The sequence below is a fragment of the Rhinatrema bivittatum genome, chromosome 1 (assembly GCF_901001135.1).
Source record: "Rhinatrema bivittatum chromosome 1, aRhiBiv1.1, whole genome shotgun sequence".
Classification (NCBI taxonomy): Eukaryota; Metazoa; Chordata; class Amphibia; order Gymnophiona; family Rhinatrematidae; genus Rhinatrema; species Rhinatrema bivittatum.
In genome coordinates, this window is record NC_042615.1 from 383,662,644 (window position 1) to 383,676,310 (window position 13,667).

The 13,667-nt window shown below is 43.9% G+C and overlaps 1 protein-coding gene across 1 annotated transcript in view; it reads right to left on the reverse strand.

Moving 5' to 3' along the window:
• The window catches only part of HGSNAT (heparan-alpha-glucosaminide N-acetyltransferase), a 188,235-nt gene that overhangs the window by 118,474 nt on the left and 56,094 nt on the right, over positions 1-13,667 (reverse strand). The window lies entirely within an intron of this gene.

Here is a 13,667-nt window from a genome sequence, read left to right on the forward strand (position 1 = left end):
ACTAGTACTATGAAAGGTGAAATACAGAAATTTATGGGGCTACTGGAATATTGGAGAACTCAGATTCATCTGAGTCAGATTTTAAAGCCATTGCATAAAATCAGTAGGAAGAAAACAGATTTCATATGGGCACAAACAAAACAGAAAGAATTCAAGGAATGAAACAATGCAGACAGCCATGTCGTCAAGTGTGGTGAGGGATGGTCCCTTAAAGGTGAAGGTCTCAGTTACTGCTGAATACACTAATTGGAGTTTAGGGCAAATGCAAGAGTGAAAGCATAAACCCCTAGACTTTTGGTCCTGGAAATTGCCCACAGCTGTGACGCAATATACCCCTTTGAATGACAACTTCTGGCATGTTGATACAGAACAGCTGACCACCAGATATCCCATATTAATGTGCCCTGAGATTCCCATCACACAATGAGTACAAAGACCCACAAAGTGGGACATGATCAGTAAAACAGCATTGTCAAGTGGACAGAGTATATCATGGAATATGCAAAGCCAGAGCAGCAAGGGTGGCAATACTGCATGAACAGATAGTCAGGCTCCCCCTTAGCCAGAAATCTGCAGAACCAGCCCATGCCTGAAATAGGCTCATCCGTTTCACTAATGAGCTCTCTCATGTTCTGTGGAGTACTGCATGACTAAAGGCCGGATGAAGAGAGGATGGGTGTATGGTTCTGCTCATTACCTCGGTAGGAAACAATGTTGGAAAGCTGTGGCTTTGGGACTCCATTGCCAATAATTGATCACTATGCAGAGGATTGGACAGAGCAGTCAATATGTAGAACTGCAGTATTAGCTCTTCAGAAGAGCTGTGATCTGGGTCATTCCAGGTGTCATCTGTTCATTGACTCATGGGCAGTTGCAAACAGGCTAGCCATTTACATACCCCGATGGCATAAACACAAATGGAAAATAATGAGCAAGACAGCATGGAGAAAAGAGTTGTGGGAGGAGATGAAGATTTGTACAGATAATCCCACCAGTTTATTATGTAGATGATGACACTCACAATGATACTGCAGAGACCTGGTAAAAACCAAAGCTGTAGAAGCAGCAGCCCAAATTTCCTCTATAGGTTTAGCAGAAATACCCAAGGAGTTAACAAAAGGCAAGACACTTAGGGGCAGAAGCTACCTACCAGTGGGCATTACAGCGAGGAGTGCCATTAACCCAAGATCAGTACAAGACAGTTAATTCTCAGTGTGAGATCTGTCAACAAATAAAATAGACAGCTAAGGCCTTCAGTGAGGAGGTTAGCACACATGAAGAGAGGTAACCAAGCAGCACAGATCTGGCAGATAGATAATACAGGCCCTATGCTGTTATCACAGGGGAGTCAATATGCAATAACTCTGATGAACACTTATTCAGGTTACTTATAAGCTTACCTGTATAAACGAGCAACTCAGCAGAATACTATAAAGTCTTTGGCGATTATTTCACACTGCAGTATGCCAGATGCGATCCAATCAGACAATGGATCCCATTTTACTTGTCATTTAGTACTAACCTGGCTAAAGAAAACCATATTTGCTGGGTCACACACATTCCCTATTACTTGCAAGTGGCCAAATTAATAGAGCAAATGTTTTACTCAAGCAACAGCTGAGAAAGCACAATGCGAGTTCCTTAAAGTGGATGTACAATCTGACACTAGCCTTGTAAGAGTTAAACAGGCCAGTGGAAGCAAACACCATTTCCTTATAAAGGATGATGGTGCAACCTATAACCCTACAGACAGAAATGCTATTTTGAAAATGTACCCTCATGCCATACTACCCTGTCATACAGGTCTGTGCGCCATAGGAGTGGGCTTGCACAACTTAGACCCACTGTACATTACCCCTCAGACAGACACAGAAGCTAGTCTGAACAGGTTTAGGGGTTAAACCACCTACGGGCCGGGCACCTATGGGAACACTGCTCCAAGTGCTGAGCTGAGTCTGAAAGGCATAGTGGTCATAGAAGGGGATATAAATGCCAATTACAAATAGGAAATTAAGGTCCTGCTGTGCAATTTGAGATTAGAGACACCTCAGAAACCTTCTATCGCTAGCTCCTGGAGGAGTTAGACAACTTTCAGAGAAAAGGCTGGCAACCTAGGACACCGGATTCGTGTGGAACAAATACTTATTCAAGAAAATATCCCCCGTAGAGGCGTTTCCCTTTTTTACAAGGCTTTGCAGTCACATCGAATACAACAGGACCTACCTTTGACCATTATATGGCTCTGGAATAGGGACTTGCAGTTAGACTGGGATTACAGTCAGTGGGATCGGATGTGCAAAAAAGCTCATAAAATCTCACTACGTGCATGACGGATTGAGCTGATGGTGAAGCTTCTTTTTTTTTTTACTCCCGGTTCAGCCTAACCTCTTCAGGTCTGTGCTGGCGGGGGTGTGGTGGAGCAGGGTCCTTTCTACATGTTTGATAGACCTGTACATTTATCACTTCCTTTTGGCAACAGGTTGCATCCACATGCTCCACCATTCTGGGAAAGTCAATAGACATGCGTTCTAAACTTTGTTTACTGGGCCATGGGGGGGGGGGACCATCATCTCACCCCCTCTCAACGATATCTGGTGGACCATCTGTTCCATGCTGGAAGATACACTATAGCGCATATGTAGAAATCCGCTCCAACTCTGGGTTGTTGGAAAATACAGGACCATTTATTTATTTAATAACTTTTATATACCGGCATTAGATAGGCACATCATGCCGGTTTACATAGTAACAAAAGCGAGGAAAATACATTATAACAGGGAGTGGGAGGGGATAAAGCAAACTGAGACAGAGGCAAGAAATACAGAGTTGTGAACTAGTTAAATAAGTCAAACACCTACAACAACTGCAATAAATACAACAACAGCAACTGATAAAAGCTTAAAATCTAACCGAGGAGGCATAATCTTTATAAAGTACGGTGAGCAGATCGGGATACAATGGCGGAATTGGGTTCACAGGGGGAGGAAGGTTAGTCAGGGTAGGCTTGATGGAACAGCCAGGTCTTCAATTTAGATCTAAACTTGATTGGGCAGGGTTCTGATCGGAGTGTCATGGGCATGGAGTTCCAGCGTGTGGGGCCTGCTATAGAAAGGGCTCTTTCCCTCGTAGAGGAGAGGTGTGCAATTTTTAGCAAGGGAACTTGCAGAGTTCCTTTGTGAACTGTCCTGGTAGGGCGGGTCTGAATGACAGGGCTAAATGGTATGTCCAGCCAAAGGGAATTGTGAGAGAAAATGGATTTGTGTATAGTGGTGAGTGTTTTGTGGAGTATTCGGAATTGGATAGGTAGCCAATGAAGGCTTTTCAGGATCGGGGTGATGTGATCTGTTTTACAGGTGTTGGTGATGATTCTGGCAGTCGCATTTTGCAACATTTGGAGCGGTTTGATCGTAGCGTGTGGGAGGCCAAGGAGTAGAGAGTTACAGTAGTCAAGTTTAGAGAGAAGGGAAGTTTGGATGACAGTGCGAAAGTCTTGAGAGTGTAGCAGTGGCTTAAGTTTTTTTTAGAACATTTAGTTTATAGAAACCTTCCTTGAGGATGGAGCTTACGTATTTTTTCATGTTTAGTTGCTCATCCAGGAGGACTCCGAGATCTCTTACAAAGGGTTGGTTTATAGTGGGTTTACAAGTAGGGTTATGAAGTGAGTGAGGTTTAGAATGGGGCGAGATAAGTAATAACTCCGTTTTGTTGGTATTGAGAGCGAGGTGGAGGTTCGTTAGAAGAGAGTTAATTGGAGTGAGACAGGTTTCCCAGTGCTTCAATGCATCGGATATAGAGTTGTGGATAGGGATAATGATTTGGATATCGTCAGCATATAGATAGAAATTAAGTTTGAGTTCAGTTAAGAGGAGGCATAGAGGGGTAAGGTAAATATTAAAGAGGGTGGAGGAGGGGGAAGAGCCTTGTGGGACACCCCGTTGTAGGGGGACGGAGGTAGAGATAGCATTGCCTATTTTGACTGAGAAAGTTCGGTTTGATAGGAAGGATTTGAGCCATGCTAAGGCCAGGCCAGAGATACCGATGCTTTCTAGGCGGGCGAGTAGATGATTGTGGCATATAGTATCAAAGGTGGCAGATATATCCAGGAGGGCAAGAAGGTAGCTAGCGCCCTTGTCCATTCCTATAAGAAGGTGGTCAGTAAGTGTAAGCAGGAGGGTTTCAGTATTGACCACTGCTTGTTTAAGTGAGTCTGGGACAGAGCCATAAGATAGTGAGCAGTTGACGATGCCAGCTATTGCTCTGGAAATGGTGGTTGGGATTGCAAGGAGCGCTTTGGAGGGAATGGTATCACTTGGGTGTGAGGCAGGTTTGAGTTTTTTAAGAATAGATTCTATTTCTTTGGCGGAAGTGAGGTCAAAAGCAGATAGGACGGTGGTGGAGGGAGCAGGACTCGGAGAGGGAAAGTGGGTTGAGTCAGGGAATCTGGAGATGAGTTAGCGTGAGTTACCATGAGATAGCGTTAGTGGAAAGGCTGACCCGTCTGCTCAAACATAACATGTCTTTATATGACGCAATCTGGATGCCCTAATGGACTTATTGGAATGCTCTAACTGTTCCCTGACGTGGTTCCAATGTCTTTGTTCTTTTTGCCTGCCTTTGCTGGCTACTAACCTTAATGTACTGTGTTCTCTGATCATCGCACTTAATTATGATGTGAAGGGGGGGATGGGAAGACTTTTTTTTTTTTTTTACTATTTTCCTTGTCTCCTACACTGTTATATAAAAAATTATCAAATAAATAAAAAGTTTCAAACCCCCCCCCCCCCAAACACACACACACACTATTTTCGGCATCACAGAAAAACTCCTTATCTTTGTCATTCACCTTCATATTTAAAGAAATAAAGCAAGGGATGATATAATACTGCGCCAACCGCGAGGCCCATCCTGCAGCCAGCAAACCTTACCTCCGGCTAGGCCCAGCACTGAGACGCAATCACCCTTTTCAATGACACAGCTGCAGCTCCACCCTTCCTTAGGTGTGCACAGTCCTCAGCCCTTTAAAAAGTGATTCTTAAACTTCTTCTATCAGGACACACCTGCGAGATGACGCTCACATGCGTGACACACTGAACACATGACCATCATGGGACTAAATATAAGCACATGCTCTGCATCCACAGGTGTGTCCCCCCGCTTCCTAACAATGAGTGCAGAGCAGAACTAAGACTTTCCCCTGTACAACTCGCCATACAAAAATGAAATTCTGATTCTGGTGTCATCTTAATAACAGCATCACAAAGTCCCTCTACTACCAGGCGCATTGTAAAATAATGCAAACAAACTCCACCCTGTTCATGTCTATCAAACCTGCCACACCTCAGCAGCACTAACTCCAAAAAATGAAACAGCAATAGCCTTACCCATGGAAAGGCGGCAGTTCACCACCAGTGCAATATCATATTGAGAAAATGCAGCAAACAAGACTGATACAAATCCCTACATGCTAGTAAAGTACCTCATCTCAGTCACACACATACAGAATACAGACAGACCTGCCTTCACCTAATATGGAATAAAATATCACAAATTACAAAGATGGAAACAAAACCTGGAATGGAAACCCCAAGACCTTCTGCATGCAGTGAAAAACTGGAGAACTAGAAACAGAAATATATTTCCTCCTACACGAAGCAAAGCTCAATGACAGAACAAATGTATATTCTCAAAACTGACATGTTATGGCTCTTGTATCCCGTCACTCCCCTCCATGTCCCCATCACCCCTCACTTCTCCCAACTATTCAATCGTCCCTTCACATGCTCATATCCCTGTCCAACATTTTCCCCTGCATCCTCTCCCCTGTGCTCCCTCTCTCCCCTGCTCAATTCTCCCTGCCTTTCCCCTTCCCTACCCAGCTTACCTCTGACCATCTCTTTCCCACCCCTTCCTGCTCAGCATTTTCTGACCTCCCTTCTCCCCCAACCCAGCAGGCCCCACACCTCTTTCTCTCCCTTCGCTTCCATCTCTCCTCCCTGCCCAGCAGCCCCAGCCCCTCTTTCCTCCAACTCTCCCTACCCAGCAAACTCAACCTCCTTTCCCCCACCACTTCCTACCCAGCATGCCTGCCCAGCACATTTCCTCCTCCTTCTGGCTCCCAGCCAGCATAAGCCTTCAGTCCAGTACAGACTCTCCCTCCTGTTTTACCAGCAGCAGATGAAAGTAAAAAGCACTGAGGAGAGGAAGATGAAGCAGCAGCGTGGATCTACAGAGCACATCCCTACATAAGAACATAAGAAAATGCCATACTGGGTCAGACCAAGGGTCCATCAAGCCCTGCATCTTGTTTCCAACAGTGGCCAATCCAGGCCATAAGAACCTGGCAAGTACCCAAAAACTAAGTCTATTCCATGTTACCATTGCTAATGGCAGTGGCTATTCTCTAAGGGGTAGATTTTCAAATACCGCGAATAGGCGTACTTTTGTTGGCGCTCCAGGCGCCAACAAAAGTACGCTGGATTTTAGTAGATACGCGCGTAGCCGCGCGTATCCGCTAAAATCCGGGATCGGCGCGCGCAAGGCTATCGATTCCGTATAGCCGGCGCGCGCCGAGCCGCACAGCCTACCTCCGTTCCCTCCGAGGCCACTCCGAAATTGGAGCGGCATCGAAGGGAACTTTCCTTTGCCCTCCCCTCACCTTCCCCTCCCTTCTCCTACCTAACCCACCCGCCCGGCCCTGTCTAAACCCCTCACTTACCTTTGTCAGGGGATTTACGCCTCCCAGAGGGAGAAGTAAATCCCCGCGCGCCAGCGGGCCGCTAGCGCGCCGGGACGCGACCTGGGGGCGGGTCTGGAGGGCGCAGCCACGCCCCCGGACCGCCCCGGGCCGTAGCCACGCCCCCTGGCCCGCCCCCGGAACGCTCCCGACACGCCCCGAAAACGCCACTGCGCTCGGTCCTGCCCCCGACACGCCCCCCTCCGAAAACCCCAGGACTTACGCGAGTCCCGGGGCTCTGGCCGCGCCGGTAGGCCTATGTAAAATAGGCTCACCGGCGCGCAGGGCCCTGCTCACCTAAATCCGCCCGGATTTGGGCGGATTTAGGCGAGCAGGGCTCTTAAAATCCGCCCCTAAGTGAACTTAATAGCAGGTAATGGACTTCTCCTCCAAGAACTTATCCAATCCTTTTTTAAACACAGCTATACTAACTGCACTAACCACATCCTCTGGCAACAAATTCCAGAGTTTAATTGTGCGTTGAGTAAAAAAGAACTTTCTCCAATTAGTTTTAAATGTGCCCCATGTTAACGTCATGGAGTGCCCCCTAGTCTTTCTATTATCCGAAACAGTAAATAACCAATTCACATCTACCCATTCTAGACCTCTCATGATCTTAAAGACCTCTATCATATCCCCCTCAGCCATCTCTTCTCCAAACTGAAAAGTCCTAACCTCTTTAGTCTTTCCTCATAGGGGAGCTATTCCATTCCCTTTATCATTTTGGTCGCCCTTCTCTGTACCTTCTCCATCGCAATTATATCTTTTTTGAGATGTGGTGACCAGAATTGTACACAGTATTCAAGGTGCAGTCTCACCATGGAGCGATACAAAGGCATTATGACATTTTCCGTTTTAGTCACCATTCCCTTTCTAATAATTCCCAACATTCTGTTTACTTTTTTGACTGCCGCAGCACACTGAACCAATGATTTCAATGTGTTATCCACTATGTCACCTAGATCTCTTTCTTGGGTTGTAGCACCTAATATGGAACCCAACATTGTGTGATTATAGCATGGGTTATTTTTCCCTATATGCATCACCTTGCACTTATCCACATTAAATTTCATCTGCCATTTGGATGCCCAATTTTCCAGTCTCACAAGGTCTTTCCTGCAATTTATCACAATCTGCTTGTGATTTAACTACTCTGAACAATTTTGTGTCATCTGCAAATCTGATTATCTCACTCGTCGTATTTCTTTCCAGATCATTTATAAATATATTGAAAATTAAGGGTCCCAATACAGATCCCTGAGGCACTCCACTGTCCACTCCCTTCCACTGAGAAAATTGTCCATTTAATCCTACTCTGTTTCCTGTCTTTTAGCCAGTTTGCAATCCACGAAAGGACATCGCCACCTATCCCATGACTTTTTACTTTTCCTAGAAGCCTCTCATGAGGAACTTTGTCAAACGCCTTCTGAAAATCCAAGTATACTACATCTACTGGTTCAACTTTATCCACATGTTTATTGACTCCTTCAAAAAAGTGAAGCAGATTTGTGAGGCAAGACTTGCCCTGGGTAAAGCCATGCTGACTTTGTTCCATTAAACCATGTCTTTCTATATGTTCTGTGATTTTGATGTTTAGAACACTTTCCACTATTTTTCCTGGCACTGAAGTCAGGCTAACCGGTCTGTCGTTTCCCGGATCGCCCCTGGAGGCTCACCCTCAAAGGAAGAGGTTTGTACAGGTGAAGCCTCCTCTTTCTTGTCCCAAGCTTGTAGCATGTGGGCCTGTCAGCATTGACCCAGCCCGTAATTCTTGAGCTGGGTAGTATTGATTCCACCACAGCCCAAGGATTTACATCTCCTTACACACCCTGAAAAAAAATCATGGGGTGGTTACACTTCTCCTTACATACACAAACATATTAACAGTGCAGCCAACATTATTATCCTGAGTTCTAATAGAACACATGACTAAGAACACCCAATACAATTCTACACTCAAACAACCAAGATTGAAAATCTCAAGATTTTCAACCCATCAAAATATGCTCTCAATCCTTCCACCCTTACCAAAGTTTCTTAAGAAAAATCACCACACAATGTGTGAGTTAAAAACATTTATTCATCCAACACACAAATCTTATTAGTTGAAACGTTCTTCAGATTGGATACTAAAAATGTAATATGTATGATTATATGCCCATGTAAATTATATTACATGAGAAAAACAATTAGGTCTATTAAACATATTGTGGAAGATAAAAGTTAAGAATTTGCCTAGGGAAGCACTGCTGTTTTCACGTTGGGAAGCAGTGGGGAGGAGGTCAATGATTTGAAATGTTTTATCGTTGAAAGTTTGTACCCTCGACACAGAGAAAATCTGGCTTTAGCACTGGTGCATAGGGAGCAGTGGTGGATCTTTACTTTGGAAGTTTGCAACTGCAGGGTTTAAAATATAGGTAGGTACGGTATATAAATGCCACGTTTTCCTCCTTGACAATGACCCAGGAATACATTCTCGTCTGTTCTGATCACATAAAATCTGAGAACACTAAAATGTTCTTCAGATTCAGGCCCCTATAATAAATGGGGAAAAGCTTTTTGTCGATCTCATGTAATTTCAACACTGACCAATACCAATGAATAATACGTCTAACCTGATCTACACAATTTGAAAAACAAAGGATACAAGTCAAACTTCTCTGGCCACTGCCTGACTTAGGCTGCAACAACAAATTAAGTACAATGCAAAGCTTGTTTAACTCTCTCTCTAATTACCTGCACAGGATAACCCTTCTGAATGAAACTTGCTGCCACTAGGTCTGCCTGCTTTTTAAATTCTTCCATGAAGGAACATTTTTCTAAGCATCAAAACCTGCCCCACAGGAATATTATCCCTCTATGACCGAGGATGATCACTATCATATTGGAGGAAAGTGTTTCTATCTGTGGGTTTCTTATAAATCAAAGTAGATCATACTCAAAAATGGGATTTGTTTAGTGTTCAAATGATTTACAAGTTTAAGTTTAGGGCCTCTTGAATTTACCCACACAAAAAAAAATTCTTTAAAATCTACCTCTGTGTTTTTCCAATGTACAGATATCATCATTGTATATATACCAACTAATAGATCAGTATTTCCCAACACTCTCCTGCAGGCACCCTTAGCTAGTTGGGTTTTTAGGATTGCGGCAATGAATATGCATGAGAGAGATTTGCATGCCCTTGGTTTCAAATGTATACAAATCTATCTCATGTATATTCCTTACAGATAGCCTGAAAACCGAACTGGTTAAGTGTACATCCAGGAGAGGGCTGAGAAATACTGTAATAGATGACTAAAACTGAGATGTACGGTATATGCCCATCATTCCCCCCAAACTTTGCAACATATACCAAAGTAATATCTGGGGCCACAGTCGCTCCAGCACTTTTTTTTTGTTTTTTATCAGATTAGAGGAACAATAATTGGAGGACTAAAATAATTTGTAGTCAAAGCTAACCAAGTAAAAGCAAATAGGAAAACACACAGGAATCCTCAATTTGGAAGTGTGCTTATTCAAATACTGTTGTACAACCACCAACAGTTCCTCTTCAGGAATGTAAGAATATAAAAACTCAGGGGCCAATTTTCAAAGTGATTCGGCTCCTAGCTTGCATAGTTAAATCCTAAAATTGGGCCTTTTGAAAACTTACTAAGGATGAGATTCTATATTTAGGCTCCTAATTTCATTAGGCCCCTAAATTTAGAAGCCTAAAACGTTGGTGGGTATAGGAGCAGAGTTAAGGCAGGGAAACAGAAACAAAGTTAGGATCTTAAGATAAAATTGTTCTTACCTTAATTTTCTTTCCTTGAGTCCTACTAGACCAGTCCTTACACTTGGGATTTCCCTGCTCCTCAGTTGCCAGAGACAGATGGCAAAGCCCCCCTCATGATCTCATTCTTGGCTATAAGAGAGGAATGGCCATATGCCTTTGCCAGTAGCTTACAGTCAAAGCAACTGGACAATATATATATATATCTCAATATCTGCCTCGCTAGATATCTAAATCTAGATATCTAAAGAGAGAGTGAGAGATATGATAGATAGATATATTTTTTAAGGGTTATTCCCCTTCTTGGGAGGGCAGAAAGGAAGAAGAGAGCGCAAGCTGAATTATCTCCGATGTCTCTGCTTACTGCTCCTGTATTCTTGCATGGGGCTCTGAACTAGTCAAGCAGTGTTCAAAGAAAGAAAATTAACAGGTAAGAACAATTTTACCTTCCTTTTCCTCCTGCTTAGCCCAGTCCTTATTCTTGGGAGCTACAAAAGCTAGCTACCCCTAGGCTGGGTGGAAGGGAGACAGGGCTGCCTTAAGGAACTCTGAGCCAAAGGCTGCTTTCTTCTAGCCTGTATGTCCAAGCATATAATGTTTGGAGAACGAGAACAAGTGCAGGGATGACCAGGTGGCAGCCCTGAAAATTTCACCTGGGGCTACAGATGATGTTTCTACCTAGGATAATGCTTGCACCCTTGTAGTGTGTGCATGGAGTGCCTGCCCACCATTGAGGATGTAGGCCAAGGAGATTGCTTCTTTAATCCATCCACCTAGCATGGACTTGGAGGCTGCTTCTCACTTCTGTGGCCCACTGAACAGCAAAAATGACTTGTTTGATTTCCTGAATAGGTTGGTTATGTTTAGGTATCTATTATGTGGTGCATATCCAGATGGTATAGCCTTTTGTCCTTCCCTCTGTATTCATTCCTTCTGAAGGTTGGTAGTGACACCAACTGATTCAGACTGAAGAAAAGATACCACCTTTGGCAGCAATGAGGGCACCAATTGGAAGGTGACTGAATGAGGAGAAATTACCAAGCAAGGCTCCTGGCAAGAGAGGGCTTAAACTTCTGAAATGCGGCTAGCGAAGGAGATTGCTATCAATAAGATCATTTTAGTGATAGATCCTTAATAGATGCTAGCTTTAAGGATTCAATGGATACTCCCTACTAGTGCTCTGAGGACCAGATAAAGTCCCACTAAGGGGGAAGTACATACTTCACTCCTTTAAGAAAGCACACTACATCAGGGTGTGTGGCTACCTTTGATGCTTCTCCTGTAATGGGATATGGCTGCCATTTGACCCTTCAGCAAACTAAGCACTAAGCCCCTTCTGTAAGAAGGATTTGTGAAATTTCTGATTTCTAAGGGGAAATCTCGAGCTCCCAGCAATAGACTTCAAATAGCCTCCATTCAAATATAGGCTAACCAGATTGAATTTTTACATGTTTTCAGCACGGTTGCTAGTACTGCTTGGGAATACCCTCTGCCTTACAGCTATGCTTTTTCAAGGGCCAGGCCACAAGACAAAATGGAGATGGGTCTTCCATTGGTAGGGTCTTCCAGGCCCTGCCACAGCAATCCCTGTTTTCTGTGGAATTGCAGGGGGGTCCTGGTAAGACGTAGGTAGGTATATCAAGGTCTCCTCAGCCAATACCATGATTACCAGGATTGCTTCTAAGGGATGATCTTCTATCCTATATTACTTTGTCAATAAGGGGCCAAGGAGGGAATACATACATGGGCTTGCTCTCTGGGCTAGACTAGATTAAGGCATTTATCCTCTCAAGGTAAAAAATATGCCAAATCACATAGGCTATCACTGCTTTTATTGGCAACAATAGCTTACACAGAATAAATCTAATATTTGATGCCTATTCTCAGGAAGTAAATTGCACTGTCTGTGAAGCTCCATCTCTCATGCTCCCACACACAGGGACAGGCAGGCATAGACACAGGTGCAAATAAGCTTGCACGTAAACTTGCACATGGCAGGCAGAAGCATGTGCAACTATGCAGAAGCGCTCACAGGCAGACACATACAAATAGGAACAGGGCCATCATCCACACAAAGGCCCTCCTGCCCACCCTCTCCACACAAACAGAGGCCTCCCACCCCCAACAAACACAAAGGTTTTTACAGACAAGACTACCTGAGCACTTTTCGCTAGTATGCTTCTAAAAAAAGCAGTAGGCATGTCTTCAAACATGTGTGATGATTCCATCTAAGCTGGCTTGTTTATATATATATATAAAGCACTTTAGGTGTTTTATGTTATAAATGGTCCAGTATTTATGAACACAGTTGTAGGGAAATTTTATAAAATATTTTTGAAGATTTTGCAAATTAAATTGAGATATATTATACTAATTTAACCTCAGTAGTTTTTTTTTGACTTGTTGGACTACTGACTTGGAAAAAATACCTGCACTCGGGCCGTCGGCTGCCAGTATGTCACAGGGGCTGACGCCATTTTGATTACTGGCAGCTGACGGCCCGAGTGCAGGAGATCGCTCCTGGACCCCCGCTGGATCTTCAGGGACTTTTGGCAGGTCTTTGGGGCGGGGGGTCAGGAGGGTGAGGGATTGTAGTTAATTTAATTTTAAGGGTTGGGATGGGGATTTTTATTTTTGGGGGGGGGGGGGGGGGGGGGGGGGGTTTCCCACAGAAAGAGAACGATAAAAGTTTTCTGATCTGGGGAGTGGACCGAAATGGCTCTCCCCAGACCCAAAAACGAAATGGGGACAAAAAAAACTCCCCTAATTTGCTCCATGAGATGCACAGACCCCAGGAACAAAGCCGGTTTAGCACACCATTTTTTTTTTTTTTAAATTTTCCCCCTCTGAATCCTAGGTGCGTCTCATGGAGCGCAAAATATGGTAAATATTTTCTATACAAATTTTAATGGTTTAAAATTATATGCTGAGGGGAATGGAAAGGAGTAACATTTTTAATCGGCCTGCTTGGTAATTTGAAATGTTCTATTTGGCCCTTCTCATAAAAATAGTGGAGATTCTTGGTCTAGACTAACAGTGGTCCTATGCTGACAAGTGTCACCAGAAGAAAAGACAAATGCAAGATGCTTTTAGTTTATATAAGGCAATTGAATATCACTGTGAAAAGATGTCAGTTCTGCTCCTCATGTGTCATTTTTG